The following is a 17736-nucleotide window of genomic DNA, read 5'->3' as shown; positions in this document are numbered from 1 at the left end:
TATTAAAAATAAACTGTTCAAACAGGACAGGTACATACCGCACAAAAAAAAAAAAAAGGGAATTAAGAATCATTTTTACCGACAGATTTCAGGGGCCGTATTAACAAAATATCTCAAGGCTAAGAGTAGAATAGTAGTAGTCCTAACTTGCTGATTTAGCAGTAACTCTTAAAAATGAGGGGCGTTTCACTCCTAAGTTTAGGACTCCTAACTTTTTAAGATAAGTGTAATTCACAAAGCATTTTAGTGCTAAAAGTAGCTCCTAAATCTATAAAAACTTAGGAGTCCTATAGAGGACTAGAGGAGAGGAAACTCACTAAGAGTAAATCAGGAAGGACCTAACATGGCTGCTGCAGTCAACATTTTGAAGAGATTAAATCATAGTGAGCTTTTAAAAAGGTATGGCCTTAACGGAGATGGCATTATGAACGTGGTAGAGTTGGTCAGGGATGCCATCGCATCACCAACGAATAAAAACCACCCAATATCACCACAGATTAAAGTTGGTACAACTCTCCGCTGTTTGACCACGGGAAAAATGCAGCTGTGCAGTTCTTGGCGTCTCGGTCAGGAGGATCTTACTCCAGACGATAAATGCCCTATCCAGACCCCACATAGTGCTGCAGTTCATTCACTTCCCCAGTGAAGTGTTTCTATCATAAATTCTCTCTTAGTGACTCATTCCCTCTCAGACAATCACTGTGGGCATAGAAGGGATGAACATGATGTCATCCATAGGAACGAGGTCAACCCCGCCCTCTAGTCTTATCTTAGGAGTCCCTCCCACTCCTTAGGAAAAGTTGGTCTCAGAGGCTTTGGGAATAGGTTTGAAGAAATTACTCTGAACTAAGAACTTTTAGTGCTCCTTAAGAGAACTCTTAGTGCCAAGATCAAATGTTTGGTGAATTCTGAATCCAATAAAAAAAAAACACTGAACTTAACATAAGAAAATTAAAAAAAGACTTAATGGAAATGAACCACACTGCTGACAAGTATTAAAGAGATCTTGAAGAAGCTAAAATTTTCCAACATGGTGTACTCAAAAGGTCAAGCAAGAAACTATATTTTGTACACTCGCAAACCAGAACTTACCACAGGAGCAAAGGGCCTTATCCAGTACACATGTTGTTGGAGGCAACGGCTGGAAGTATCCTGCAGCACTGGCATCTCAGTTGTGGAGGGGGTGTCTGGTGTGCATTCCAACATCACATTCAGCACAGAAGAAGGGGCACGGTCTACAGTCACGACAACGGACAACAGCGGAATTGCTCCTGCACTGTTGGCAGATGTGCATTTCTACATCTTCTTGTGCCACTGTGGTATTAACCAGACCTGATCTTGCTGCCCTCCAGCTCTCTGAAAATAGACTTTTTCTTGTGCTCCAGTTCGTAGAAGCCAGAAGAGATGCTCTTGCCGTTGGTGCTTCCACCTCATCTCCTGTGGCATCGCTCAAGGATTGCTGGAAATCTCGCAGAAAACCCTCTGTTAAAATGGTACAAAAACATTGAAAGTACAAATCGTTTTTTTATTTTAAAGTTTCACTGTATGGAGTGGCAGTGAAAGGTGTAACTACTATAATATAATAATTATTAAAAACGGATATTAAAATACAAAGATGGAGTTTATATATTAACACTGTATCAAATACACCATACAGATACAAGTAAGAATTTCTGAACATTATGCTTTGGGCTAATAGAAACCAAATTAGGCAAGGCAAGGCAAGGCAACTTTATTTGTATAGCACATTTCATACACAAGGCAGACTCAAAGTGCTTCACATCATAAAACAAAGTGAGAAGAAAAAAAAAATAGAAGAATTAAAAGAAAATAATATAAAAAATTTAAAAATGCATTACAGAAAGAAAAGAGAATAAAAACATATTTGCAATAATTAAAAACAGTGCAGACATTAAAAGATTTAGCAGAAAGCTATGGTGAACATAAAAGTTTTCAGTCTAGTTTTAAAAGTGGTCAGAGTTGGGGCAAGTCTTACATCTTCAGGAAGTTTATTCCAGCCATTTGTTGCATAGTGACTAAATGATGCTCTCCCGTGATTGTTGTTTACTCTGGGAATCACTAACAGATTGGTCTCAGAAGATCTTAGTGGTCTAGAAGTCTTATGTAGTGGGAGCATATCAGTGATATACTTCGGTCCTAGACCATGTAGTGATTTATATGTGAGCAGGAGGATTTTGAAATCAATCCTCTGACATACAGGGAGCCAATGTAAGGATTTAAGAATTGGTGTAATGTGCTCACATTTTTTGGTCTTTGTAAGAACTCTAGCAGCAGCGTTCTGAACAAGCTGTAGCTGCCTGACAGTTTTTTTCGGAAGACCTGCAAGGAGACCATTACAGTAGTCTAGCCTACTAGTAATAAAGGCATGTACAAGTTTTTCTAAGTCTTGAGCTGACATGAGCCCTCTAAGTCTTGCTACATTTTTTAGGTGATAGTAGGCTGATTTTGTTACTGATTTAACGTGACTGTCGAAATGTAAATCAGAATCCATAATAACCCCAAGATTTCTGGCTTTGTTTGAGGTTTTCAGGGACAGAGAGTGAAGGTGTTGAATTACTTTAAACCTTTCTTTTTTAGCACCAAAAACAATTATCTCAGTTTTGTCCTCATTTAGTTGTAGGAAGTTTTGGCACATCCAGTCTTTGACTTGCTCAATGCACTGGCACAGAAGATCTATGGGGCGATAGTCGTTTGGTGATAGTGCTACATAGATTTGGGTGTCATCGGCATAGCAATGGTGGTCAATGTTATTATTTTGCATGATTTGTCCTAGTGGGAGCATGTAGATGTTGAATAAAGTTGGCCCCAAGATTGAACCTTGGGGGACTCCACACGTTACATTGGTAGGTTCTGATACAAAGTCGCCAATGGAAACAAAATAGTTCCTATCTTGTAGATATGACTTGAACCAGTTTAAGACTGTGCCTGAGAGCCCCACCCAGTTTTCCAACCTGTCCAAGAGTATTGAGTGGTCGACAGTGTCAAATGCAGCACTGAGGTCTAATAGCATTAATATTGAAGTTTTGCCAGAGTCTGTGTTAAGACGGATGTCATTTACAACTTTAATAAGGGCCGTCTCGGTGCTATGAAAAGGTCGAAATCCTGACTGGAAGTTGTTGTGGCAGCCAGTTGAAGCCAGGAAGTGATTTAGTTGTTGGAGGACAAGTTTCTCAATTATTTTACTTATGAAGGGTAGATTTGAAATTGGTCTGTAGTTGTTGATAATAGAGGCATCTAGGCTCCGCTTTTTTAGAAGAGGTTTAATGACTGCAGTTTTGAAGGCCTTTGGGAAATTGCCTGATTGAATGGAGTTATTAACTATTTGCAATACGTCTATTGATAGGCAGTCAAAAACATTCTTAAAAAAGTTGGTAGGTAAAGCATCAAGGCAGCAGGTGGATGATTTTAGATTTGTCACCGTTTTGCACTAGAGTTTTAGGGCCCTAGTTTCGTAGACCAGGCGCAGTCAGCTTTCAGCGCACCTGCGCCGCGCCGACGGGGTGTGTCCGCCTGGACTTTGCAAGTTTCGTGCACCGCGCAGGCCGGCGCAGGCTCGCGCAGGCACACCTCCCGTCTCGCCCACCGGCGCAAGTGGGAAAGAGGGAGGAGAAGAAGGCGTGAGTGGGAGACGAGGAGGAGACGAGGCGTGGACTGGGATAAACACAGCCGATTCAGATCTTCACCAATCAAATGAGCTCCTCTCCTCTCCTTTAATGCGTTAGGGGAGGTTCAGTGCAAGTTCCGTCACTTGACAACCCGATGACAGAAGCAGCGCCGCCGCTGTGCGCGCGTATCATAATAATAACAATGCCCATATTATCAAAAACAGGAGAGAGAGAGGGAGATGTTTTGGTCCAAGAGGCTGAGTTTCCGTTACGCGTGCCATCCGCCTTTGATCTGACGTCAGATGTGACGGGACAATCTATGTCGATATAAATTCACGTGTTGATTCAGTTAGTTGCATTAAAGAATGTTTGTTGTGATTATTTATTGCATGTAAATGTGCCTGGAACTGTGGAAACCTGCCTGTGAGATCTCGGTGACGTGTGCGCACTGCGCGCCGTCAACCAAACTTCCACTGCGCCAGCTGTGATTCCCCTTGAATGAATGGACTTTATTTACGCCTTACGCCTTGCGCCGAAAGTAGACCAGGTTGGAGCTGGCGAGCTTTCAGCGCAGTCTCGGCGAGGCTTTTTGCCACGAAACTTCCGCTACGCCAAGCTGAATCTCTGACGCCTCCCCCTGCTGCGCCGCCACACCCATCTTGGCGCAGGCGATCCACCAAACTGCCAAACTGACGGTGCGCAAGGCTGCGCGGGTCGAAACTTGCACTGCGCCGGCTGCGCCACCCTGCGCCGCCCTGCGCTGGTCTACGAAACTAGGGCCCTTAGAGTCTATGGCATTAAAGCTTGCCATCATTGCTGTGTTACTTTTGCCTGAACAGGGTGGTGATCCAACTTTTTTGTTTGAGATATTGATGGCGCGTCTGATGCCTTCAATTTTATTAGTATAAAAGAATGCAAACTCATTGCATTTCTGCGTGGAGTGGAGTTTAGCTGGTATTTGTGTTGGGGGGTTGGTCAGTCTGTCAACAGTTGCAAATAGGGTTTTCGCCTTATTAGTGTTGTTGTTTATGATATTGGAGAAGTATGTTTCTCTCACACTTTTTAAGACTAAATTGTAGGCCCGAAGGCTCTCTTTATAGATGTCATGGTGAATATGAAATTTAGTACTCCGCCAGATTTGTTCAGCCTTCCTGCACTCTCTTCTCTGGGCTGTCACAACAGCAGCTTTTCTCCAGGGTGCCTTTTGCTTACCAGAAATTGTTTTAACCGTAGCAGGTGCAATGACATCTATGACATTCAGAATTTTGGAATTAAAGATGTTTACAAGATCATCAGCATGACACATGGGTTTAGAGGTGGTAACGAGGAGACGGCATTTTTAAAGAGTACATTGGCATGTTCATTGATGTACCGCTTTTTGACCTTATTTGATTCTGTTTGTGTGTCAGGAATGAAAGAAATATTAAAGAAAACACAGAAGTGATCAGACAATGAAGGATCAGTCACAAAAACATCAGAAACATGGAGACCTTTTGTGATAATCAGGTCCAGGGTGTGTCCCTTACAATGAGTAGCCTCTTTCACATGTTGAGAAAGGTCAAATGTGTCTAGAATATTAAAAAGTTCTTTTGCATCCTTGTCATTCAAATCATCAATATGAAAATTAAAGTCACCAGTTATAACTAGGCAGTCAAAATCAGTGGAGATGCTAGACAATAATTCAGTAAAATCATCGAAAAAATTTGACGAATATTTAGGTGGCCTGTAAATAATTAACAGGAGAACTCTGGGAGAGCATTTCAACACAGCACAAAGATATTCGAATGATGGAAAAACACCAAGTGACATCTGTTTCCCCTGAAATGTATTTTTAAATATAGCAGCAACCCCTCCACCTCTTTTCCCAGATCTACAAACATCAATAAAATTATAGTTGGGGGGTGCTGTCTCGATCAGAATGCTTGCACTGTTATTTTGTTCTAGCCATGTTTCAGTTAAAAACATAAAATCAAGTTTAGAAGTGGTAATAAAATCATTGACTAAAAATGATTTGTTATTAAGAGACCTAACATTTAGCAGACCCATCCTGATGGTGTTACTGACAGGCTTTGAGGTTGACTTTGATTTTGAGAGAACAGGAATGAGATTGTTTAGGTTAGCAGTGTGTTCAAGTTTCCCAATGTTTACTCTTTTAGTAGTCACAACAGGAATGCAGAAGGTGCCATGTTTTGATGTAGGCGACCTTGGGTCCAGCTGATAATGCGGTCTACTGCTGAACCCTTTTCTGTCTCAGTAATATTCAGGGCTGCTGTCAGGGTGGGGAGGGGGTGGCCAAAAGGGAAGAGGTGGCCATAAGGGAAGAGTCTTGGAGGAGGGAGTCTTGGATTTTAGTGACTTAGTTGCAGCTTTGGAAGAGGGGGTCTTGGGTTTTAGTGACTTAGTTGCAGCTTTGGAAGAGGGGGTCTTGGATTTTGGTGACTTCGTTGCAGCCTTGGAAGAGGGGGTCTTGGGTTTTGGTGACTTAGTTGCAGCCTTGGGAGAGGGGGTCTGAGTAGGGCGGGGGTAGGTGGGGGTAGCTCCTGGAATTCCAAGGGGGAGGAGGGGTTTATTGGAGGGAGGGAGAATGACGAAGACCTGGATTGGGATTTGGGAGGGGTGGGGGAGGGATCCACATTCAGTCCTCCTTCGACGTTGTTGATAATCTGAGAAGGGCGGGGGGTAGGTGGGGGTAGCTCTTGGAACTCCAAGGGGGAGGAGGGGAGAGAAAGGTTTATTGGAGGGAGGGAGAATGACGAAGACCTGGATGGAGATTTGGGGGGGGTGGGGGAGGGATCCACATTCAGTCCTCCTTCGACGTTTCTGATAATCTGTGTTTCGTCTTCCCTCTTTGTTGGTTCCTCTCGTCTCTTGTCCTTGGCGACAGATGGATGACGCAGGCAGTATGACATGTTGGTGATGAATAGCTTTCCCCCTAGCTTATTTAGGCAAAGTCCGTTTGTCTTAAAAAGATGCCTGCGGTCCCAGAAAAAGCGGAAATTGTCAATAAAATGCATTGGGCGAGCAAGAGATGCAGTTGAGAGCCATTTGTTGAGCCACAACAGTCTACTAAATGTCTCCGCTCCTCTCCCGGTCGGGGGCAGAGGGCCACTGATGAAAACCTCAGCATTCACAGAGCTGACTGTTTCAAAGAGTTTGTTGAAGTCCTCTCTCAACTCTGTTGATTGTTGTTTTTCAATGTCATTAAATCCAATGTGCAGAATTATATTTTTCACAGTTGGGTGTGCAGCCACAATTTCCAGGATTCTTTTTTCCAAATCAGACACCGTATCCTTCGGAAAGCAGAGTACTTTGATGTTATTACTGCTTTTCATATCTTTTACAGAAAAGTCACCCACAATCAGATTTTCAGGCCCTGTCGTTAGCTTTCTCTGTGGCTTTAAGTTAGCAGGTCTTACCCTGCTGCGTGGTGGTGGGGGGTTATCCAGGCAGTCAGAGGGGGATCCATGGTCCTGCAGCAGTGGAGCAAACCTGTTCTTTAGTTGAACAGTTGTTTGCTGGGGAGGTTTCTTGGTAGCTCTCCTCTCCCCAGCTGTCCGCTGCTGTGTCCTACGAGGCAGTAGGGTTGAGGAGGCGCTGTGCCTGGATGGAGATGGTAACGCAGGCCAGCCGGTCAGATCACAGATATCGGGGCGCTGGGTCCTGCCAGATATCCGTTCTCCCATGTCACAGGGAAATGGTCTTCTCTTTGGCTTCGCACCAAGTGTGTTCCAGGGAGGATTATCGCTGGTAGATTTATTACCGTGTACAGGATCCTCCCGTTTCTTCATAGCTTCATTATTGCTACTTAGCTGGGTTCTAGCATGCTCCTGTCCACTGTTTTGAGTCAGTGCTAGAGTGGTGTTGTTCCCACAAAGTCCATTCACTTCTACATTTACTTCTAACCGATTCATTTTTGTTTCCAGCAGTAAAATCTTCTGTAGGAGTTTATGGTAATCTTCCGTAGAGAAGGGAGGCATCTTCTGCTAATTACCTTTAGCAGGCTCAGGCTTATCTTGTTTGGTAGGCCTCCTCGCGTAGCGTTGAGGAAGTCGTAAAAATATTGAAAAATGCCTGTTTTATCTCAAAGAAAATATAATCCCACTGGTTTTGTAAATATCCAGGAGCTGCTGCTCTTTGTTTCTTATTGAGGAGAAGCAGATAGCAAAAAATAGCAGAAAATCGCAGGCAGGGGTGAGAGCAAAGAGGAAAAGCGTCTGCACTGTAGCAAAGCCGGAAGCAAAATAAGGTACAAATTAGGTACATACCAACAGTCTCTGGAGCAGAGGCCACCTCAGAGTGAATGTTGGGAGCATCGACAGGGGGACAAGTCTTCTGACTGCAACCAGCTGTACCAGAATAAATACAGCAACAATCGTTTATACCATTAAATCAAACAAATGATAGACAACATCAGTTAACATAACACAAGACTTAAAGTGGTGACTCCTAAAGTCATCTTTCATACTTCCGTATTTTTGCAACGTGATCATTTATTAATTAGTTTGTTTGCATATGCATGTTTGTATAGAACAAATAGACATTTATTTTCACAATCTTGTGTTGTATAATAACAAACTTGAAAATTGTCTTGATATAGAGGTAACTATGCTACCATATTTGTGCGAAGTGCAGAGCCATAACTTTTGACATGAATTAAAGACAATGTCCCTACAGCCGACAGACAGTGATGCCAAATCGGATCTTCAACATATCATGAATGCAAAAACAATACTGACCCTCATTCGACTGATTCCTGCTTGATCGTGGTCTTGCATGGATTAAGTTACCGTCACTGTCTCTCTCCTTCCACCTCACCGTTGGCATGGGTGCCACGGGTGCCACCTGGGCAGCTGCCTGCTCTTTCTGCAGAAAGGCATCAACCATTTGAAGGTCATCACTGAGCTCTTGCTGATCAACCAGGTTATCCACACTCATGAGCAGATCCTCAAGCTCTGAATCAAACATGATGAAGGGCAGAGAGACAAAAAGACTGGCAACAGAGAGTTGGACAGATAAGACAAACACAAAGGAAAGCACAGTGACACAGAGAGAGAAACAGACAGATAAAGAAAGTGCCTTAGTTTGGGTTGTTTTGTTTTTAGAAAAACAAAAAGGGTTGTTTTTTAGAGGACAAATTTGCAGGACCTGTTGAGAGAAGAGAACATAATTGAGGAACTCAAAACTGAAGAACCTAAATTTCACACCAGTGTTTTTATTTATTTACATACAACATTACTATTTGGCTACTAACCAACAATTGTGAGCTAATGTAACTTAAGTTTCCACTGGAACCCTCAAGCATAGAGGCGGGTAGTTTTTGGCTAAATTCTATCAAACCTTATGTTTAAGATACAAATATAAATAATGGTTTAATGTTTTCAGGTAAAATAGTGTAAAACTAAAGTTTGACTAATGGCGTCCGACTTGCGATAGTGACGTAACGTTACCGCACGGCAGAAGGCCTTATCACTAACCACGCTAACCACATTAAAATTACATCATGAGCGACAACTAGGGTTGTAAACGATAAACCGATGCGACCGGATATTCGGTTCAACAAGTGAGAGATACGGCTGCATCGGTAGCAGCCTCCTCAATCGATACGAATTATCAATGAATTCCTAGATGAATCGGTTACGGAGTCATGGATCGGGTATCGCGAGACTTTGAAGCGGTTGGCGGCATCATATCTATGGGCGGCATTACACCAGCGTCTCTAAAACAACGCGAGAGCTGAAGCTGCCCGTGAAACGCCGTAGCTGGCTAGCTTGTATGAGTTGTAAACAAGGGACAACACGGAACATGGAGGAGGTGGAGAGGTGGGCGCAGCACAGGTAGGCGGCTGCGACGCTGCCGTGTGACCGCAGGCACTCCGCGACCGCACGTGAGAGACGGACGGCTTTGAATGTCAATCGCGTGTGTCTCAACTTGCGCCACAAGAGGCGGCCGCAGCACGGGTAGCGTCCACGACACTGTCCTGTGACCGCCATCCAACGATTCAGACAGACTTTTTTGTCTAAAAATAAATACATTGACATGTGATTTTGTTGTTCTGTTTTTTTTTTTTTTTTTTCCAGTGGCATACAGCCACAATGTTTGGGGATATGTGGTATTTTACATATTTGAAATGAAACTATTGTACTGTCACTTTCATAGAATCGGCTTCTTTATTTTATAAAATATCTACAACAAATATTAACCGTAGAATCGAATCGTATCGTTCTTACACTGTATGGAATCGATTTGAATCGAATCGGTCTGTAATTAAAGGATATCGTTTTTGAATCGAATCGGTCTGTGATAAAGGATATCGTTTTTGAATCGAATCGTAACCTGTGTATCTAGATGCATATCGAACCGTTTATCACAAAGAGATGTGCAACCCTAGCGACAACATTTCTGAAAACTGTTTCATATTCATGGCAACTGTCTTTTCAATTTTATGCAGTTTCCCTTAAAATAAAATTACACCGAAAAAAAGTGAAACTCAAATGCACAGCAGTTTTAATTAAATTACTACCCAGCACTTCTAGAGGTGCTAACAACATCATTTCGGCTGATTTTATAATTTTTCATTCATTATAGTGGCTTATATTTTAGTATTTTCTCTAACATAAAGTCGATGTTCTTACCTGCTTAAATGGAAGACGTCATGTGCGCATCTTGGGATCGTCGCACACAATGACGTCATTCAAGCGCGTTATATGGCACGTTTTTGGAATAAAATATTTATCAATAAAAATACTAAATATTACACTGCGGTATAGAAAGAAATATTATAAAAGCCAATTGTCTGCTGTCATATTGCGTCAGTAAGAAAATCTTAACATGTTTTTTTTGGGAGTTCATATTGTAGGATTCAGCCGGTGTGGGAAATAGACTGTGGTGTGCAACAGTACTAGGTGTTGCTGTTTAATTATTAATCAATTTTAATCAGTTCACATTCATATTCTAGTTCATTTTGAAAAAAATATAGTTTAAAACTGATTTGTCAAGCAACGGCCGCTAAGGATCATGGGTAGTGTAGTGACTTCATTTATCCAAAACGGAGAAAAAACTCCTTGTTTCTCAAAATCGAAGGGGAAAACAAAAACAATAATGCCCATACAATTAACCCGTCACTTTTGTGTAATTAACAAGGGTACACTGGTGTTTTTGTGTTGAGAAACGTCGCAGATATCACTGTAAAATCACCGTTAACGTAAAAACTGACAGCAAGGTGAATACTTCCGGTATTCGGTCCTCCGTTAGCCAATGGGACGGATGCTCAGTGCGTCTGTGTGCGCCGTGGTCGGGTTAATACTGAATGAATGAACGGCTCGGACACTAGCTCTGAGCTTCAAATATCCCCGCGGATGGGATTACATTGGAATGCAACACAGTCTCACACAAAGCACGTCAAAAACCAACGCTTGGTCAGTGTTGGAGGAGGACGTCCAGATCCGTGTTCATATGACAGAATAGGCTATTCTGTGCTTATTTCACAGAATTGAGTTTGGGCGATCCTACCGAGCTGTAAAACGCGATCAAACTGCGGTCCGTGTTTATATCACGGAACCGAACCTCGCCGTCCGTGTCTCTATCACGTTATCTCGCTGTCCGTGTATCTGTCACAGAATCTCGCTGTCCGTTTTTATGTCACGGAACCGGAACCTCGCCGTCCGTGTCTCTGTAACGGAATACTGCGGTCAGGCTGGCTTGACCGCAGTAACGGAATGTCGCTGTCCGCGTCTCTGTCACACAATCTCGCAAAGGGAACAGAATTAAACTGACGTTTAATGATGACAGGACAACAAGCTGAGCCTTCAACAACTGTGAGGGTCAGGGTGATATATTGGTGTTTGGTGCTTCAAATGTTGCGTTTCCAAGTCAGAAAGCACGTCCATCGAGTGAGATCTGTACTTGTCACTGAAAGGGGCAATCCGTGTGTAGACCACGGGTGGTCAGTGGCATTGATTTGCGTTGGCGTGATTTGCGTGGTCATTTCACGGAATTTCGGGTGTTTCCGTTATATTGTCACGGATTTTGAGTTAACGGTCCGTGGCCATTTCACGGACGGTCCGTGGCCATTTCACGGATGTCTGTGAGACCAGGTTGGTCTCATGAATGATCTAAAAACACAAATACATATTATCTACATATGCAGTATAAATTGGTCCAGCATTACTTTTACAGTACTCTGATAAAGTAAACATTTAAAATGTCCACTGCATCAATGTCATTACAGTTTTGATAATGCTAAAGTATGAATAGTTTCTTAATGGTTCCAACCATTTTTGATGGTGGAATAAAGCATGACAGTGGAGCATGAGAAAGTAAAAACTTGATTCAAAAGGAAAGGAGAATTACCTTGGACTTGCTACTTAAGAAGACTTAAGAAGATGCATTCATTTTTAGTACAGTACAGGGAAACATACTATTACAACCTTTTACTAACTGTATTTCTCATTTGCATAACAATTGGGATAGGAAAATAAATAGGATGCAATAAAGTAAGACTAAGGAAAAGGGAGTTTTCTTAACATAGCTGGAAAGGATGATGTAGAATTATGGGCTGAAATAACAGCCTAAGATAGGTCTCTATTATTTAAGTTATGTAGCAGTAGGTGGATCACATATTCACAGCTGTTGACAGGCCTATACTTTTCTCAAAATCTATAACCCTTTCCTTTTATTTGCTAACCTCCACATCTAAGACTTTCCCTAAAGTAGGCTAAATGTATTAACTTATCTCTTTAAGTTATTAATGTATCACTAATGTGAAAAAAAACAACATACTGTACTGACTTGATCTGGCCAGTATTTACAGTAATAGTTTTATTTGTGTGTAATTAACTGTAATTCAAAAATTTAACTTTGTTGTCCATTACTTTTAACCTTTTGTACTTACAGTGCCACCCTAAAAGAATGCAAACTAAATTACCTTGTGATATCCTTGCAGTTATTTACAGCTGTTTTTCTTTCACCCAATGGATCCAGAAAAACTGCTTTTCTCTCAGCTGGTAAGATCATCTATAGAGTTAAAATGTAATCAGAATGCTGTAGCTTTGCAGTTCTTCACGTGTAGCTGAATAACATGTGTACATATGCACCAAACCATGTTGAAAAAAATAATTACCACCAGCATCCAGTGATGACCCTTATTCACAATGCCCATGATGTATCTGTACATCTGTGGGACAATCTGTAAGATAACAAATCAAAAGTGCCTAATGTTGATAAAATGTTGTGCTGTATTTATTAGTAAGGTAACATGAGGCAGTATTGTTTATTACCTTAACCTTGGGTTTCTTTCCCTCCCATATGTTTGTCATTTCAAAGGAGTCCACTGCAAATGCCCTCTCTGTGTTCTCCTCATTATATTTTTTAACAAGGAGGGTCAGATATGCGTTGATAACCTGTGATTTAAAAATAAATGTTTAGAAACATGTTTTTTTGTAAAAAATTATAAGAATTAGATTTTTGGCCATACTTTTAACTTAAAAGTATGGCCAATAGGGAAAACATTTTCTAAGAAAATAATGTTAACACCTCACCTCACTTTCAAACTCTCTTTGGGGACCCGTGTTGAAAATGTCCCAAAAGAACACCTTGTACGGGCCGACTTTGGAGAGGAGCACATAAACATTCTTCCCCTTCCATGCATCTTTGACATCTATAAAAACAATTTTTAAAGTTGCAGGGATGAATTTCTGTCGGTACTTATTTGATTATCAAACATAAATTTGAAATTGTCAGCTCCAGCATTTGAAGCTTGCATATATATATATATATGTGTGTGTGTGTGTGTGTGTGTGTGTGTGTGTGTGTGTGTGTGTGTGTGTGTGTGTGTGTGTGTGAATAATTTTCCTAAACGTATGCTTGCTGATACGGGAGTCCACTGTGGCATGCATCTTACCTGAAAGGGCAGTAGTGGTGGATGAGCCTGAAAAGGATGTGATGGTGGTTGGGCCAGCGGTGGAGGGTGGGCCAGCGGTGGAGGGTGGGCCAGCGGTGGAGGGTGGGCTAGCGGTGGAGGGTGGGCCAGCGGTGGAGGGTGGGCTAGCGGTGGAGGGTGGGCCAGCGGTTGAGGTCGGGCCAGCGGTGGACGGTGGGACAGCGGTGGAGGGTGGGCCAGCGGTGGAGGGTGGGCCAGTGGCGGACAGTGGGCCAGCGGTGGACACTGGGTCAGCGGTGGAGGGTGGGCCAGCGGTGGAGGGTGGGACAGTGCTGGAGGGTGGGCCAGCAGTGGAGGGTGGGCCAGCGGTGGAGGGTGGGCCAGCGCTGGACGGTGGTGGGCCAGCGGTGGAGGGTGGGCCAGCGGTGGACGGTGGGCCAGCGCTGGATGGTGGGACAGCGGTGGAGGGTGGGCCAGTGGCGGACAGTGGGCCAGCGGTGGACACTGGGTCAGCGGTGGAGGGTGGGCCAGCGGTGGAGGGTGGGACAGTGCTGGAGGGTGGGCCAGCAGTGGAGGGTGGGCCAGCAGTGGAGGGTGGGCCAGCGGTGGAGGGTGGGCCAGCAGTGGAGGGGATGGTGTATGAGAGTCTACGCGGAACCCTTGGCTGTTCCTCCGCATAGACAACCAAGTGGTCTGTATTGATTTTAGGAACCACCATTCCTTGGTCATCTAGAAGGGTGACACTCTTCCCGGCTATGGCCAAAATGGTATATGGCCCAAGGTAAGTGGGGTCCAATTTACCCCCTTTCCTCTGTTGGCTCCGTACGTTCAGCCTCAGAACTTTCATCCCCACCTGAAAGTTTGGAGCAGGTTTTGTGCCTTTTTTTTTTGTGCGGTTTGGCCGTGATGTTTGAGGACGTCCTCTGTTGCCTCCTCAACAGAAAGGTTCTCCTCAACACTGCTGTCCACCTTTGAAATTATATCACAATGAAATTAAAACAGTAATACATATATGATTCTAATGTTACATTATGACTATTATGACATTATTATTACATTATGACTATTTCAAAGTGTGTCTGTTTAAATTCAAAGTACAAAGTGCAACTCACTCTGTATTCATCTGGAATTTCAGACGGGTACCTCGCCTCTCTCCCAAACATCAAGAAAAAAGGTGAAAATGTTGTGGTAATTTGCCGCTTTGTCCTCAGGCCAAACATTACCGCATCCAAATGCTTGTCCCACTCCTCCGGCCTGTCCTGTACCAATTTGGACAGTGCCCTAGAAAAAAGAACAAATGACAGAACAAGTCTTAATACTTTTTGAATGTTTTTTGGTTTGAAAATAAAAAAATACATATTATTTAATATTTCAAAGTGATACCTCTGGATGGTCCCATTCATCCTTTCCACCAGTCCATTTGTCTGAGGATGATAGGGTGAGCAGAGGCTTCTTTTAATGCCAAGCATTTGGCATACCTTTTTATTGATCTGTATTGAAAATAAATAAAGACAGCAAATTAAAAATAGTCATAGATGGAATAAGACGTGACTGAGATAGCAAATGTTGTGTTAAAATGGCTGATTACCAAAATTCAGTATATGATAAATGTTTATATACATATATATATATATATATATATACATTTATTTAATTTTTGTGGTTATTCATACATACTTCGTTCACAAACTCCCGGCCTTGATCAGTTAGAATCCTTTTTGGGGCTTCAAACTGATAAAAAAACTTGAGGATGCACTGGGTAACCTCCTCTGCAGTCTTTGACTTAATGGCATACGCCTGAGGCCACTTAGTCAGGTAATCAATGAGCACACATATGTACTGATTACCTGCTGCAGTAGTTTTTAATTTACCAATTAAGTCCATCCCAACCAACTCAAAGGATGTGGTAACCTGTAACACATAAAATATAACTGATTAAAGATGTGTCAAATTTCCTGTACAATTTTTATTTCTGTTGATAAGTTATTTTAGTCTAAAACCAAAGATGATACAATAACAAAGATGAGATGTTACGTTTTTTGTTTTGTTTTTTACTTTTATTGGTGTGTATTCCACCTCCTTTTTCATGACGACACTGCTGGCCTGGCATGCAGTACACTGATTCACCTGAAATAAAAACAGAAACAAAGTATTATTATGATCATTACATATATATGTGTGTGTGTGTGTGTGTGTGTGTGTATAAAATAATCTTCCCCATCTGTGTGACTTAAAAATCTGATAAGAAAGCATAGGTTCATACTGACCCACTGATTAATGTCCTCTGACATGCCAGGCCAGTAAAATCTTTTAGAGATTGCCTCTCTGGTCTTTTTCTGGCCACAGTGTGCACCAGTGCTGCTCGCATGGAAGTCCACAAATATGGAATCGGCCTCCTCTTTTCCACGGAGCACCTTTGCCTTGTAACAGTGAGGCTGCCCTTTATGTTTGAGATAGTACAATTGAGCATCTGTAAAAAGTAAAAAAAATAAAATAAAATAAAAAAGTTAATGATGAATTATGAGCAACTACAGTAGACATAAGATATGTATGTGTATTTACTATGAAAGCTACTTAATATTTAAATAATTTCTCACATAAGAAGTAGCCTATGTCCAGCTGACCATGTTTTGATTAAAAAAAAGAAGAGGACACTGAAACAGTCTTACGTCAACACGCCCAATTGAGCTCAGAGACGCGCAAGTTCATTGTTGCGCATAGCGAGAAAATGACAACTGCGTCGGTGTCAATTGGAAATACACCTGCATCATGCCAAAATGACACGCCGTCGATTTCAGATTGTCAAAATAGAGCCCAAAGAGCTGCAGGATCCAAAATGTTTTACCTTAAACTAAATAAATGAAATAAAGTAAATTAAATTGACAGCCTAATGAGACGGAATAGGCTAAGAAAGGGTAATTATACTTAATATGCTTAATTATATTAGCTTGCCATGTGAGGTAATAATGCCAGTGCCATGGTTAGTTTCACGTAATATCATACGTATATACATTTATATTTATTAGTATACGTACTTACTTGATATAATTTACTTACTTATAGCTACTATACTAACTATACACGATATATTTAATGTATGCCACCTCTGTCTGGATAGAAAACTCAGTTATACAACAAAACAATATATCTGTATAACCACAGACACAAATTCAGGCATTTCTTACAATAATAAAATTAAAGATTAATATAATTAAATTCAAGTCCCTCGGACGCCCCTCATGTATACTCAGGTTAGGTCTATGAATTCAGCTTGAGGACCCATCTCACCTTGTACTTCAAAATTCTTTGTCTTTCGACGAAAGTCTGACTGTTGGACTGTAGATAATCCTGGGGGGAAGTTTCCATCCAACAAGAACGACGTTATCTGGTCAAACAGACAGGGATCCATGATGAACGTTGAAATAATGGTGTCTCACCCAAGTGCATCTAGCATCCTATGCATTCACGTGTCAATTAAGTTATGTTAATTGATGTGCGTGCATGGGCATATAGCCTAGTAGATACATGTGCAGCCTGCATGCCTTAAAGGGCTAATGCAATGCATAAATAGCATTTTTACACTTGCCAAATATTGTTTCCAGCTCCTGATGTTGGACTGAAAGGGCTGCTCTGATTCAAAGTCACTTTATATCACTCATCAGTTATATTTTGAAGAATAATAAATCTTAACCACTACTTTTCACTACTTGTAAACTGTGTAAAGGGCCAGTGTGAAGCGTAATGTGAGGTGGTGGTCCCCTTTCTTTAAGTTACAAGAAAGGGGATGTAATCACTTTTCGGCAGGTGAAAAGGCCCATTTTCTGAAAAGGCCCATTTTCTGTTGTAATGGTCCTTTCAAGCTGTCTCTTGAACTCAGATCTTTATATTATGAAGCTCAAGAATGAGATCAAGTCATATTTATGCAGAAATAACATTTGAGTAACTGTATAGGTCCTTCAATCACTTTTTGGCAGGTGAAAAGGCCCATTTTCTGTTGTAATGGTCCTTTAAAAGAATTTCAAACTGTCTCTTGAACTCAGATCTTTATATTATGAAGCTCAAGAATGAGATCAAGTCATATTTAGGCAGAAATAACCTCTCAGTAACTGTATTTGGCCTTCAATCACTTTTTGGCAGGTGAAAACCGACTATTTTGTGTTGTAATGGTCCTTTAAAAGAAATTCAAGCTGTCCTGTGAGCTCAGATCTTTATATTATGAAGCTCAAGAATGAG

General features: G+C 41.8%; 1 protein-coding gene across 1 annotated transcript in view; it reads left to right on the top strand.

The window, feature by feature from the left end:
• Positions 1-17736, top strand: part of LOC311030465 (syntaxin-binding protein 4) — a gene marked incomplete at its 5' end in the record, with an annotated part of 313894 nt that overhangs the window by 228611 nt on the left and 67547 nt on the right. The window lies entirely within an intron of this gene.

Source organism: Eutrigla gurnardus (assembly GCF_963514095.1).
Source record: "Eutrigla gurnardus genome assembly, chromosome: 20".
In the NCBI taxonomy this organism is placed as follows: Eukaryota; Metazoa; Chordata; class Actinopteri; order Perciformes; family Triglidae; genus Eutrigla; species Eutrigla gurnardus.
The sequence above is the reverse complement of the archived record's forward strand: the minus strand, read 5'-3'. Positions and strand labels throughout refer to the sequence as shown.